Here is a 12122-nt window from a genome sequence, read left to right as displayed (position 1 = left end):
TGCCTTCTCTGGGATTATCTCTGTATGTTGTTTATGCCTCGATTGTTTGTGGCATTTCGACAAAATTGTGTGTTAAACTGACATTGAACATGTGGGATAATGGATTGCTCGGCATCTGCAATAAAGGTATACAGGGAGGAAGGAAATCAGATCCATGGCTTCAACTAATTTTCATTTGTTCATTCAACAGAAGGAAAAGCTGTTATCGTCTTCTTGGCTCCCCAAAGTAAAAGTTTGGCCGAGTACAACTTGAAAGAAAGCAGAAGCTCCCATTTCTTTCCTGTGTTGCCTACAAAGTGAATGACATTATCTGTTTTAATCAATGCCTAGAAGTATTTTACCTTATGACTGCTTACACTTTTTGTAATTATGGCTAATGATTTTTAATTTGCTGATGGCAGTATGGGACTTCTTTAAAATTTTGAGATATAAGACTGTCTAGCAGCCTCTTAAAGTTCTCTGACATTTGTCTTCATGAACAGATCTTTTAATCTGGAGTTTTATAACAATTTAATTCCATTGGCAACTTTATTCTAATAGGTTTATACGGTACAAAGATTATGAAATACTCTATGAATCCAGATTCTAAAAAAGAAATAATTTTATTTAAAATATCTGATTTTTTATGAGATTAAAAAAAAAGTGATCTGAGGAAAAAAGAACTGTGATATTGTGATGTGTGCTTTGAAAAACAAGCCAAGATGCATGGGAGTTCTTAGGCCCAGAAGGCTTTCCTTTGCATAAAGAACATACTGCAAAAACAGCTGCATCTCCTAGTGGTTGGGTTTGTTACATAAACAAGAATTGGAAATCATGTCGCCGGAGTGTGACTCTTCACTCAACTCCTGCTCAGATTTTGGCTAACACGCAGCTCATGCTAAGGGCTGATGTACGCTGTAAGCAGTGCCATTATGTCAAAGTGAGGGCAACACGCAGGCAGGACATGGTGGCCAGAAAGGGCTAAAGATCATTATGCAGCCAATACCACCTGCAGCTTGCCATCTCCTGCAGCTATAATTCTTGCATATTGATTTTCTGGCAGTTTCTTTAGAATCTGCTAACTAATAGAAAAGGTATAGACCAAACTTCCAAGCTGGAAGATCTAAATCAGCCTACCCAAAAAGTTTTTCAAGCAGATCCAACAGCAGGTGGAATGACGAGGTTTTTATGCGTCCCAGTGCAATACAGGGGACACCCACACCATGATGGGGAGGAAGGATGAGCACTCTCGTTGTCAGCTAGGTAACTATTTTGCTCATAGGTTCATGAGTTGCAAGTTGTGGGTTAGAGAAGTTGTATATTAGAAACCTCATTAATAAGTGATTAATTAGTGAATTCACATATTAGACTACTCTGTACAAAGGGAATTGAGTCCTTGGATGTTGTGTTTGTTTACTTTCCTAATGAACTCACAAAATAAAAGTTTAATTTACAGAACATGTTGTCCTGTAAATTTGAGAGATCCAAATGGACTGTGACAGAGGACGTTGCCTATGATCAGCTACAACACATGACTGGAGATGATTCTTTCAAAAAACAATACAATTAAATTGAAAATGTATAGTATAAAACTTCGCTTGCAACATATTTTCAAAGGTGTTGCAAATTAATTGGAAACCATTTTCCTCCCATATAGCCTTTCTAAATATTAAACAGAGAATTACTGTCAGATGGAAGATCTATGGTAGATCTAGAGGTCTACTCCCAATGGATCAACAAAGGCTGTATAAAGACGAATATAAAATGTAAGTTGAAAAACAACCTGTGGATATGTTATTAGAAGATGTGAAATGCAATGCAGGAATAAGAAGTGACATAGTGGGGAATAAGCTTCCTACTGTAACGGTTATGTTCTACACTGAGAGTGTTTAACATGCAAATATAACATCCTCAGTGTTTTAATTTTGTATAGCATGTAGGATTTGCTTATTGAGAATAAATATTAAAGTATTTTGAAATAAAACATAATGCTCTTAATAATGTACTGATGAAGTAGTTCAATTAAATAATCCCTTAACAGTAGTATTTCTTCTTATTAAAACACATTTAAAAGATGCATTAATCTTCTGTAAACTAAAACAACGTACGCATGCCCTCTTTCATGTAATTACATTAATATAATGATTAATTTATTTTCCTTGTTCATTATTAATGACTGTTCACTCACATGAAGCAATGGATTATACAAAGGGTTATAAATTGAGTGTGATTTGAGAACTATCTGTTAGTCACTATTTTTAAATGTATTTGTCCAGAAGCACACTGACTCCTGTCCCTTTCTGTAATGGGACAAACAATTCATCGGAAGTGTGGAAATTCAATGAATTTTGTCCTTCTGAGTTTCCAGTATTCATTTATATAAGAAAAAGTAATTTAAATTGCTTAGACTCTTACTGACTTCTTGTTAAACACTTCCCTGTTAACTTTAGCATTTAGGTTTATAGGGCAGGAATTACCAGGAGTGCACTTTCTCCCTTTGGCATAATATCGGCCTAATATTGAATGTTAATAAAGTGTTCTATAAAATGAAAAAATACTATTTAGTGTAGTATTTCACTGTCTTAATCTCTCCGCCTGCTCCACTTGACCAAGGAGGACGTTTCTTTTTTCTAATATGAACCTATTATTACTTACTAGTAGTCATATGTCAATATACATTAACAGACATCATGCTCCTTCACCTCTAGAAGCCCACCCTACCCAATCCCCCTGACAACATCTCGCGTGACAATGTTTCTACATGCCTAGCACATGCATGCCACCATGGTGCCTTTTGGCCTTCACACACCTCACTGCCATGGCACAAGACTCCACCAGCCTCTGTACTCTGACTCTTCTCACCCCTTCCCATTGCTACTGTGCATGAGAGGTACACAACTTTCTATTATAGTCATCATCTCCTGCTCTCTCAACCAAGCGTCTGACAGGAAAAACACAGTGCAGTGTGCTAAACAACACAAAGGATAAGTGGACCAGAGCAGGTTTGTAGAGTAACTAGAGGCTAGAAGAGTAAGGGCAGGAGGCAGGGAAATACAAGGAGGACAAAAGAGAAACAAAGACAGAAATATGTTGTAATACAGAATGAAGGAGCAGGTGAACTTGTCCCCAAGCAGTTACTTCTCTATGTCCACACAGAACCATATGTAATGCATCTCTCTGTTTCTCTAGGTTTTTGGACTGATGTATAGATTGTATTGATGCTAACTCTTGGATTCTCAGTAGCTTGCTATACCTGTAAAATAAAATTAGCCTAGAATAGACTTTGAAAGATGACTCGAAAAATACTTAACTCTTCAAAATGATCATTACATTCATTGTAGAAAGTGTTGATGCAAAGATACTACTTTTTTTTAGCAGAATTGAGGGGCTCTACATGGTTCCTACTCCAGTTAGTACCAATTTGGTTATTCAGAAGTATCAGTTTACTCATGATTAGACACGATTAGACACCAATAAGTATTAGTGTATTTCTGTATGGGAAACTATGTTTAGTGAAGGATGGATATTATGGAAAGCAATTTCCTCAGGTACTGATGAATCAACATAGAAACCAACGAAAGTTTTTTAGAACATCTTACATTTCCAGAGCTATTCCTCAAACTGAGTGATGAGGATCTTAATCCTACAAGGGCAATGCAAAAAATAGGATGAGAGATGATTCTCAAATCACCTGAGTCTTTTATTTTATTGTAATTGCACATATAAACAGCCTATGCTCTTCTAGCCTGTTTTGCAGGAGCTGTCTGAGTCCAGCTATTTCCCACAATGAAATATGATTGTTTCTATTATGAAGACTGATAGCAGGTTGTCCTCCTAGCATTGTATTAGAGTTAAAGCTCCGTCCTGGACACAGACGGATATTTTTCTTGGGCTGCAAAGTGGCGTACATGACATAGTTAATTTCTATGGTTTGAGCTGAATAAAGAGGTACCATATACCTTTTTTTAATAGCTTTAGTTCATTTGATCTTGTAGTCAATACGGTGTATCAAGCACACAGATGGCCTCTACACAACATGTTGCCAATGCTTAGTTATGTGTAAACTATAGTAACTTAAAAAGAGTACGGATAGAAGTCAGAAATAGAGGTGACTACATTAACTTCTAGCACAGAAGCTGTTAGATAAGAGTAACTAAAGCAGTGCAAGTATACTAATAAAACTTGGAAGTTCACCTCTTGATAACCTCTTAGTTCATCATTTTCTCAGAACTCAGAAAAAAAACCTACACAAACCCATAAACCTCTCCACTGAAGAACACAGCAACTCAGAGATGGCAGAATTTAGTTGCAAACCATTTAATTCATCCAGGAATTGGATCCCAGCAGAGATCACTGAGCACAGATGTCCTGTTGCTGGATTATATGTTTAATTTTGATGTAAAATTTCAACTCTCAGATTGATTGTTCAGTTCATATGCATAGTAGTAGTAGTATGACTGGAAAGTCAACCACTCAGATTGAACAACGGCTTAAAATTATAAAGAGATGCTGCACTGGGACATGTCATTTGAAGACAGTTGGGACTATTCAGTGATAATGATGCTCAGTTTAATTAATGATTTGTACAGGATGGTGAACATGAGTACTTCCTTCTTGCATTTCCTCCCCACACTTATTATAAAGTGTATGACAATAAAACCTCCAAGTATTTCTCTGTCTGGAAGGAATAAGCTTCAGTAACCATGCATTTATCTACTACTGAAATTTACAGAATCACAGGATCACAGAATCATTAAGGTTGGAAAAGACCTTTAAGATCATCAAGTCCAACCATCAACCCAAAACCACCATGCCCACTAAACTATGTACCCAAGTGCCACGTCCACAAGTTTTTTGAACACTTCCAGTGATGGTGACTCCACCACCTCCCTGCGCAGCCTGTTCCAATGCCTTCTTCAGTAAAGAAATTTTTCCTAATATCCAATCTAAACCTCCCCTGGCGCAACTTGAGGCCATTGCCTCTCGTCCTATCACTAGTTACTTGGGAGAAGAGACCAATACTCACCTCGCCACAACCCCCTTTCAGGTAGTTGTAGAGAGCGATAAGGTCTCCCCTCAGCCTCCACTTCTCCACACTGAACAACCCCAGTTCCCTCAGCCACTCCTCATAAGACTTGTGCTCCAGACCCCTCACCAGCTTCGTAGCCCTTCTTTGGACACACTCCAGCACCTCAACGTCCTTCTTGTAGTGAGGGGCCCAAAACTGAACACAGGATTTGAGGTGCGGCCTCACCAGTGCTGAGTACAGGGGCATGATCACTTCCCTACTCCTGCTGGCCACACTATTTCTGATACTGAGTTTTAGAAGTATACTGTGGACTCATGTTCAATTTTTCTCCCCATTTTGTCAAACAAAGCAAAACAGTTTTGTTTTATAGTTTGGAAGTATTGTTTGTATACTGTATCAATCCTAGTTAAACCAACATTAAAGAACTTAATAATTAAGAGCAGAAAGAGGAAGAATGGAGGGAAGGCAAAAGATATATTTTTAGATGAAATTCAAGTAATTATGTGAAATCACTGAGGCTGTTGCATAAATGAAAGTTCACTGTGCTCTCAGTGATCATATAACCTTTGCAATGAGTAATAATATAAGTTTTAGTACTTCAAAAACCCATGAGATATGGTCTTTGTTGTCTCTCCAACAGTTGGAATAACTGACCAATCTGAAGGACACCACTTGAAGCCTAAAAGGTACACACTTAACCTAAGTATATAAAAAAAAAAATTAAAAAAAACATAAAAAGAACTATGCTGGAAATAGGCAACTACTTCTTGTTTATTTATTGTAACTAGCCTATCTCTAGGGCTGTGAATAGACACATCAGCAGTTAATCACCTGTTAGGTACTTTATAAACACTAAGGATTTGCTGCATAGCACCCAAGGGTTTCAGTTATTAAACTTATCCTAATTTATTTTGAGAGTGATATTCTGAGAACTTCCTAGAGAATTACATTACTCAAGTCCCCATGTTTATACTACGAGTGAAATTGAATTTGCAGGAAAATGAACAGTAATATTCTGGGCACACCAGAGTCTAGTCATCATGAACTCAATAGGTAACAAAAACATTGATGCAGCGTTAAAATAAGGAGAGAGACTGGGTGAAGACTACAGCAGAGATGAAGAGGAGGTGCCAGTGTACATGTGTTTGGTTGAGGGCTGACAGCAGCTTCTGCTTTACAGTTTTACACGTAGGTATTCAGAAGTTGCAATAAGCTCTTTCCTACAGATTTCATATACGACATAAATTGCCACATACATGTTATCAGGAAGGTTGACAGAGCACAAACTATAACGGAAAAGTTCATCGTGCTTCACCGCCTGAAGAATCTGCCTGTGTGAAAAAATTGAAAGCTCATACTTTTTAGAATATCTTTATTCCCAAGAAGGAGGATTAAAAAGACCCAAACCCATGGGAAATTCAACACCTCTCTGGTCCTCCCTGGTCTCCCTCCCCCCAAAAAAGTTGAGGAGTTTTGCTAACAATTACGGTATATCACTTTGTTCCCCCAAAGTGGTTACATTAGTTAAGAGAAAGAATCTTCAACCAAAGCATAAACACAAGCTTTTTTTTTCCTTAAAGGAGGTTTAATTTAATTAAAGGGTCGATACAGAGTGACAGTTTTGCTGACTGAATTGTTTTTCTGTGGAATAGCAACAGGCATCAAAGATTTTTCTAAGCTGTTTTGCTAGTGTACCACGACCCTGAAACAACCCAACTATGAGAGAGAGGGGAAATTCAGCAAGCAGCCTGCTTAGTACCCAGGTTTTTTACTGAGACACAGACCGCAGCGTCACATTCCTTACTCACAGATTTGTGTAACTTGGCTTACTCATTACTGAACTCAATATTCTGTAGAAAGGATAGATAAAAACTAAACTGTTCTAAAATACGGGGTAGGCAGTGCAAGAAAGAAGGGAAATAAGTGTCAGTGTGAGTACAGGCATGGTATAAAGCCAGTAATTGGCTTACGCAAGTTAATGTGGACAAATATAAAGGGATGCAATTTTTATCGGCACCAAGCCTGTTAGAGTTCAAGAAGTGTCTGGACAATGCTCTTCGTCATATGATTCAGTTTTACGTAGTCCTGCAAGGAGCAGGGAGTTGGACTTGCTGATCCTTAGGGGTCCCTTCCAACTTGAGAGATTCTATGATTATCTAGAAATTCCCTCAGTAGCCACTGGCAGACAAACAAACAGATTAAATAGTTACAGTAAGCAAAAATTTTAACATATTCCACCTTAAATCACTAAAAATACCTGGGACACAAAGTTTGATACTCTGAAATCAAGGGAAAGTACAGTTGATAATTAAATCCTTAAATTTAAGATAGAGGAATCAGTTCACTCATTTTATGGTAAAAAGCAACTTTTCAGAAATATCAACTATAAAAGGGTAATATATAACTGTATCGTCATCATATCTTGAAGCATACTTAGAAATGTTAGTCTTTAGCAGAGCATGAATTTTTTTCTACTTCACCCTTGTGGTTTGCTATACAGTTGTGGACTTTCCCTACTCAGTCACATACTAAGCAGAGGGAAAGAGGAGTGCAAACAGTTTTATCTCATGCTTTTAAGATGATAAAAGACAAATATTCATCTGATCTACCACACAAAAGAGTCCCACAGCCAAATACCCATTCACCAAAATGTCCTATCTTCCTCTGCAGTCATCTTGCCTCCTCAAACAGAAAATTCTGCTGGAAGTCTCTTGGCCAAACATTGAATGCAATTGAGGAAGTGAATCATGGGGAATTTGGGGGGACAGCACTCTGGGAATTAAAAAAATCAGCTCTCATTTCTGAAGCAGGTTTCTAGTAAGGCTCAGAAAAAAGGTGTTTGTTGAATCACTTGTAGGTTTTTTTATAGGATTTGCAAATGTGCCAGAAAGCTTCTAATAAACTTTCCTACACTTTTAAAATCTTTTCCAAAAAATGAAACATTAGTTTCTTCCATCAGAACAAAACAAAACAATCCAACACAGTGTTAAGAAATATTCTAGATAACTCTTTGCTCTCCACCAAGGGTAGTACTTTGGAATCAACAGCTAATTTTTCTTCCAGGTATCTGGCCCATTCTGCAGCTTTCTGTACTTTCAGATAACAGACATTTGCCCCCTATCCTTTCATATTTGTTTCTGGATTGAACAAGGCAAGTGCCTCCAGATTTCTCTTATAAAATAAACATTGCTTTTCTCTGCTCAACCTAGTAACTCTTCTTTGTACTCATTTATGTTTGGGGTTTTTGTTCCGTGAATATGATTAAACAGAGTTACAGTGGACACTTCATTACTATCTTTTTTTTTTAAAAGGAAGAGCTGTGATAATCTTTTGTAGCGTTAGTATATATTCATAGACATGATATACTGGCTACTACAGACCCTTAACCCATTTCTTAACATTTCATAGCTTTATTAAAAAGCTATCAGGTTTTTTACAACCCATCATACAGTCAGGTGAGCAATGAAAGTGAGCCACAATGAAATGCAATGTAGACTTTTACCAGCATTATTATTGATCTTTAAATTCTCTGGCTAGGTTCATGCAGAAAGAGGAGGAATAGATCTCTGAACAAGTTAATGCACCTATTCACAAACTCAAGCAGACATTACCTTTATGTTTCCCTCCGAATTCTGAAGCAGAGTAACATAAGCCAACTTCGTTTCTCAAGGAGGGTGCAGGAGGACATAAACACTCGGATCTCCATGGTTCCTCTGTAAAAAACAGCTTTTAACCTATTTCTGAAGATAGTATCCAAGATAATGTGTGCACAAAAAAACTTTTTCAGAGGCAACATGTTACACTTCTCACCTGTTTGCACTGCAGACATCATCCCAAAGTATGTGATGAGGCAAGATCCTTGTATTAACAAAGGCGATGGGAACTATCAAGAATTACGAGGGAAGGCAAAGGTTAATATCACTTCTTATGAAGTATTTCAGCCCTTGATAAAGACTAATTGTTAACAACAGTGGAGTAGTAGTTACATTTAATAAAACCATTAAGGTTTTAAACTGAAAATTCTACAGTTTATGCATTTCCATCTGAAATGAGCATTGTAAGCACCCTTAGAAATTACATACATCCCTAAGCTTGCACTGTTTGTATGATGACTGAAATGGCAACTTAAAAAGCAGTTGTTTGCTTACTATATCAAAGCAATCATGAAAATAAGTGTTTCTCTAAGAAATATGATCTGTTTTGACTCAGGACGTTCTGGAAAGATGGAGAACACTAGTCTGAAGTGGAAACTGAGACTGGACTTGTATAGGGGTGACAAAACCCAGCCATCCACTTTAGTAAAAGCACTGGAACACATTTGATTTTAGTCCCATTCTGGAATAAATCCACAATTTTGAAACCTCAAAGCACCGTGAAATAAATCTGTCACATTCTCGAGGCCTCTCTAGTATATAGCACTTTTGGAAATCTGCTCCTTAAGTCTTGTCTTAAAGAGCCAGCTCATTAAAATGGAAAGCTGTGACACGATAACCAATAACACTCTAGAGAGACTTGTGCATGCATTTGCATAACTTTGCTCCCTTTAAAGGCAAAAACGCAGACATGAACCAGACCCCTTGTTATTCACACACTTTAAAACAATCAGTATACATTTAAGTTTTGCTCAATTAGCCTCATCTCCCACAAAACCTTTTGTAATAATCAGTATTTACTGTCATGACACATATGGGCCTGAGCAGAACTAATCATCTGCAGGCTGTCCCTTCTGCTGAGCTGAACAAACAAGCTGTTCAAGACTTCTTCCTGCAAATGTTTCTGCTTCATAAATCAATGAGAACCTAATGGAACATTTTCCCTTCTCTTTTACAGAGACACAATCAAGATCCACAAACTCATTTCTGAATGTCACCAAAAAAAAGAAAAGGTAAAAAAAGCTGGCTAAACTGGATATAGTTTGTTCATAGGCATGGGCCCAAACAGACAGTAATAAACCAGCATGCCAGTCCAACTGAAGTTCTATAGAATTCTATAGAAATCTATAGAATTAATAATATGTGTTCTGGTTCCTGCACCTGTGACAGATGGTCAACAGAGAAGAAAACTACCCCTATTATCACTGCTGAGTTTTGAAATGCCAATGCACAAACCATAGATGGCATTGGCAGAACTCTTCAAAGCATTGGAGATCCAAAAGCAGACTTTTTCTTTTCTCTACTGCACTCCTAAAATGTGTTTATACTATTTGCAAGTTACCTAAAAGTAAACACATCCTTGGGTTAAAGCAAACTGTCAATTTTCAGTAATATAAACATTGGATGGTAGGTCACGGACATGTTGATCCAGTAGATTGATCAATTTTTTTTTTTTACATTTCAGCACTCAGAATTTCCATTGACCATGGGGAATGATTGCAGCTCACAGAGCTCACACATTTTTGTGTGGCTCACAAGTAATCAAGGTACTGTTCAACTCCAGGCAAATGATCAGGCTTGGAAATATGTTAATTACTGGAAAATGTCACCATGTGTGAGCTGATACAAGTTCCCTGATCAAATTCTGAAGCTATGAAGGCTACAGAAATGTTTAGAGGGCTTCAACTGATTTCTTTTATTTTTTTTCCATCTCTGTGTTTGAGTCTGAGCCTCTAGGTCCTACACAGACCTGCAAAATGAAGCCCTGGATCTACATCTGTATAGGTAAGCAAAAAGATACAGGCCTGTTCTCTGACCCAAAAGGCAAGCAGCAGGCAAGCCTGGGTAAACATGATTAAACTCTCCCCTCCTTAAATTGGTCCTGTTCATACTGCTTCCTTAGAACTAGGCTAATGTTATCCACAAAAGTGTGCCCAGACATGGTTTACAAGAGTGCTAGTTGGACCAAAATCATGCCCATTAACATGCTACAAATTAAGCAATATGGATAATTACAAACCAGTTCTTAAACCTTAGTTACAACAGACGTGAAATATAGATGTACAAGCCAGTTCCTTTAGCCCACAAAGCCACACTAACCTCCTTGCAAGAATATTTCACTCCTTCTGCTAGGTGGAGTACCAGTCCCAACAAGCAAAGCATTTTCCCTGGGAGCTTGGAGGAAAAAAAAAAGGAAACTACCCCCTGCCCCAGTCTGCAAATCCAGAATTTCAGAGCCATCCCTTCTGTCCTTCACTGAAGTATGCCTCTGTGGAGCCCTGCTTCTCCCTTGGCTGTGCGCCCAGGCTGGCTGAGCTGCTACTAGTACATGACCTCTTATGTCATTGTCTGAAAGGTATGTCTTCTCCGACTGAAGACAAATGAACAGGCACCCTCGTGACTGCAAACTACATCACCCTTTGATGGCACCACTGAGGCTGCTGATGTACCTTACAGCCTGCTGAAGAACATCATGCAACCATCAGCTGGGCCCAGCTCTACTATTTCACCCAAGTTTTCACCTGGACCCACTTATCAACTAATTGAACACTAGTTGAACACTATTGACTGAAGCAATCAGAGGCTGCCATCACAACACACCATTTTATAAAGACAGAAGAGAAACGTTAAACTGGCAACAGCTTTTATTTACCCACATTTAGATAAGGCTGGTGGTAACAGTTTACAATTAGTATTTTTAGCAGTTGTTGGCCTGTTGTGTCCCATTCTCACTGTGATTTAAAATAAGTAAGGAATAAATGTTACTGTTATCCCTATCACTTTTACTTGCTATTTTATCAGGAAAAAAAAAAAAAAGCCAAGAGATAAGAGGACTGAAAAAGTGAAATATAGATAACTACCAGAGCATTGTTATGCTCAGTCCAATACTTAGCTGCCAAGTTTCCCATCATAGAGAGCATAAACAACTGCAGCACCATTTGGGACCCTTATTATTTCTAGAGTTGTTACAATAAAGTTATTATTATTATAATACTTGTTTGTCAATGTCTCGGAGAGGCTACATCAAAAACATGCACCGAGCTTAGAGCTTCTGTGTTTTTTTTTTAATAGTCTGTATTTGTCAGGCTTGAAGATCATGTCAGAGAAACCTAAGCAGGTATACAGCTTTACTTTTGTTACTACAGTTTGTTTTTATAGGGCTCTGTGTGAAGTTGTACGGGGGTAAACCCTTCCCATAATTTCAATCCCAGTCTTTACCTCGAATTATACTTCTGAACATG

Source organism: Phaethon aethereus, assembly GCF_964289735.1.
Source record: "Phaethon aethereus genome assembly, chromosome: 2".
Lineage (NCBI taxonomy): Eukaryota > Metazoa > Chordata > Aves > Phaethontiformes > Phaethontidae > Phaethon > Phaethon aethereus.
The sequence above is the reverse complement of the archived record's forward strand: the minus strand, read 5'-3'. Positions refer to the sequence as shown.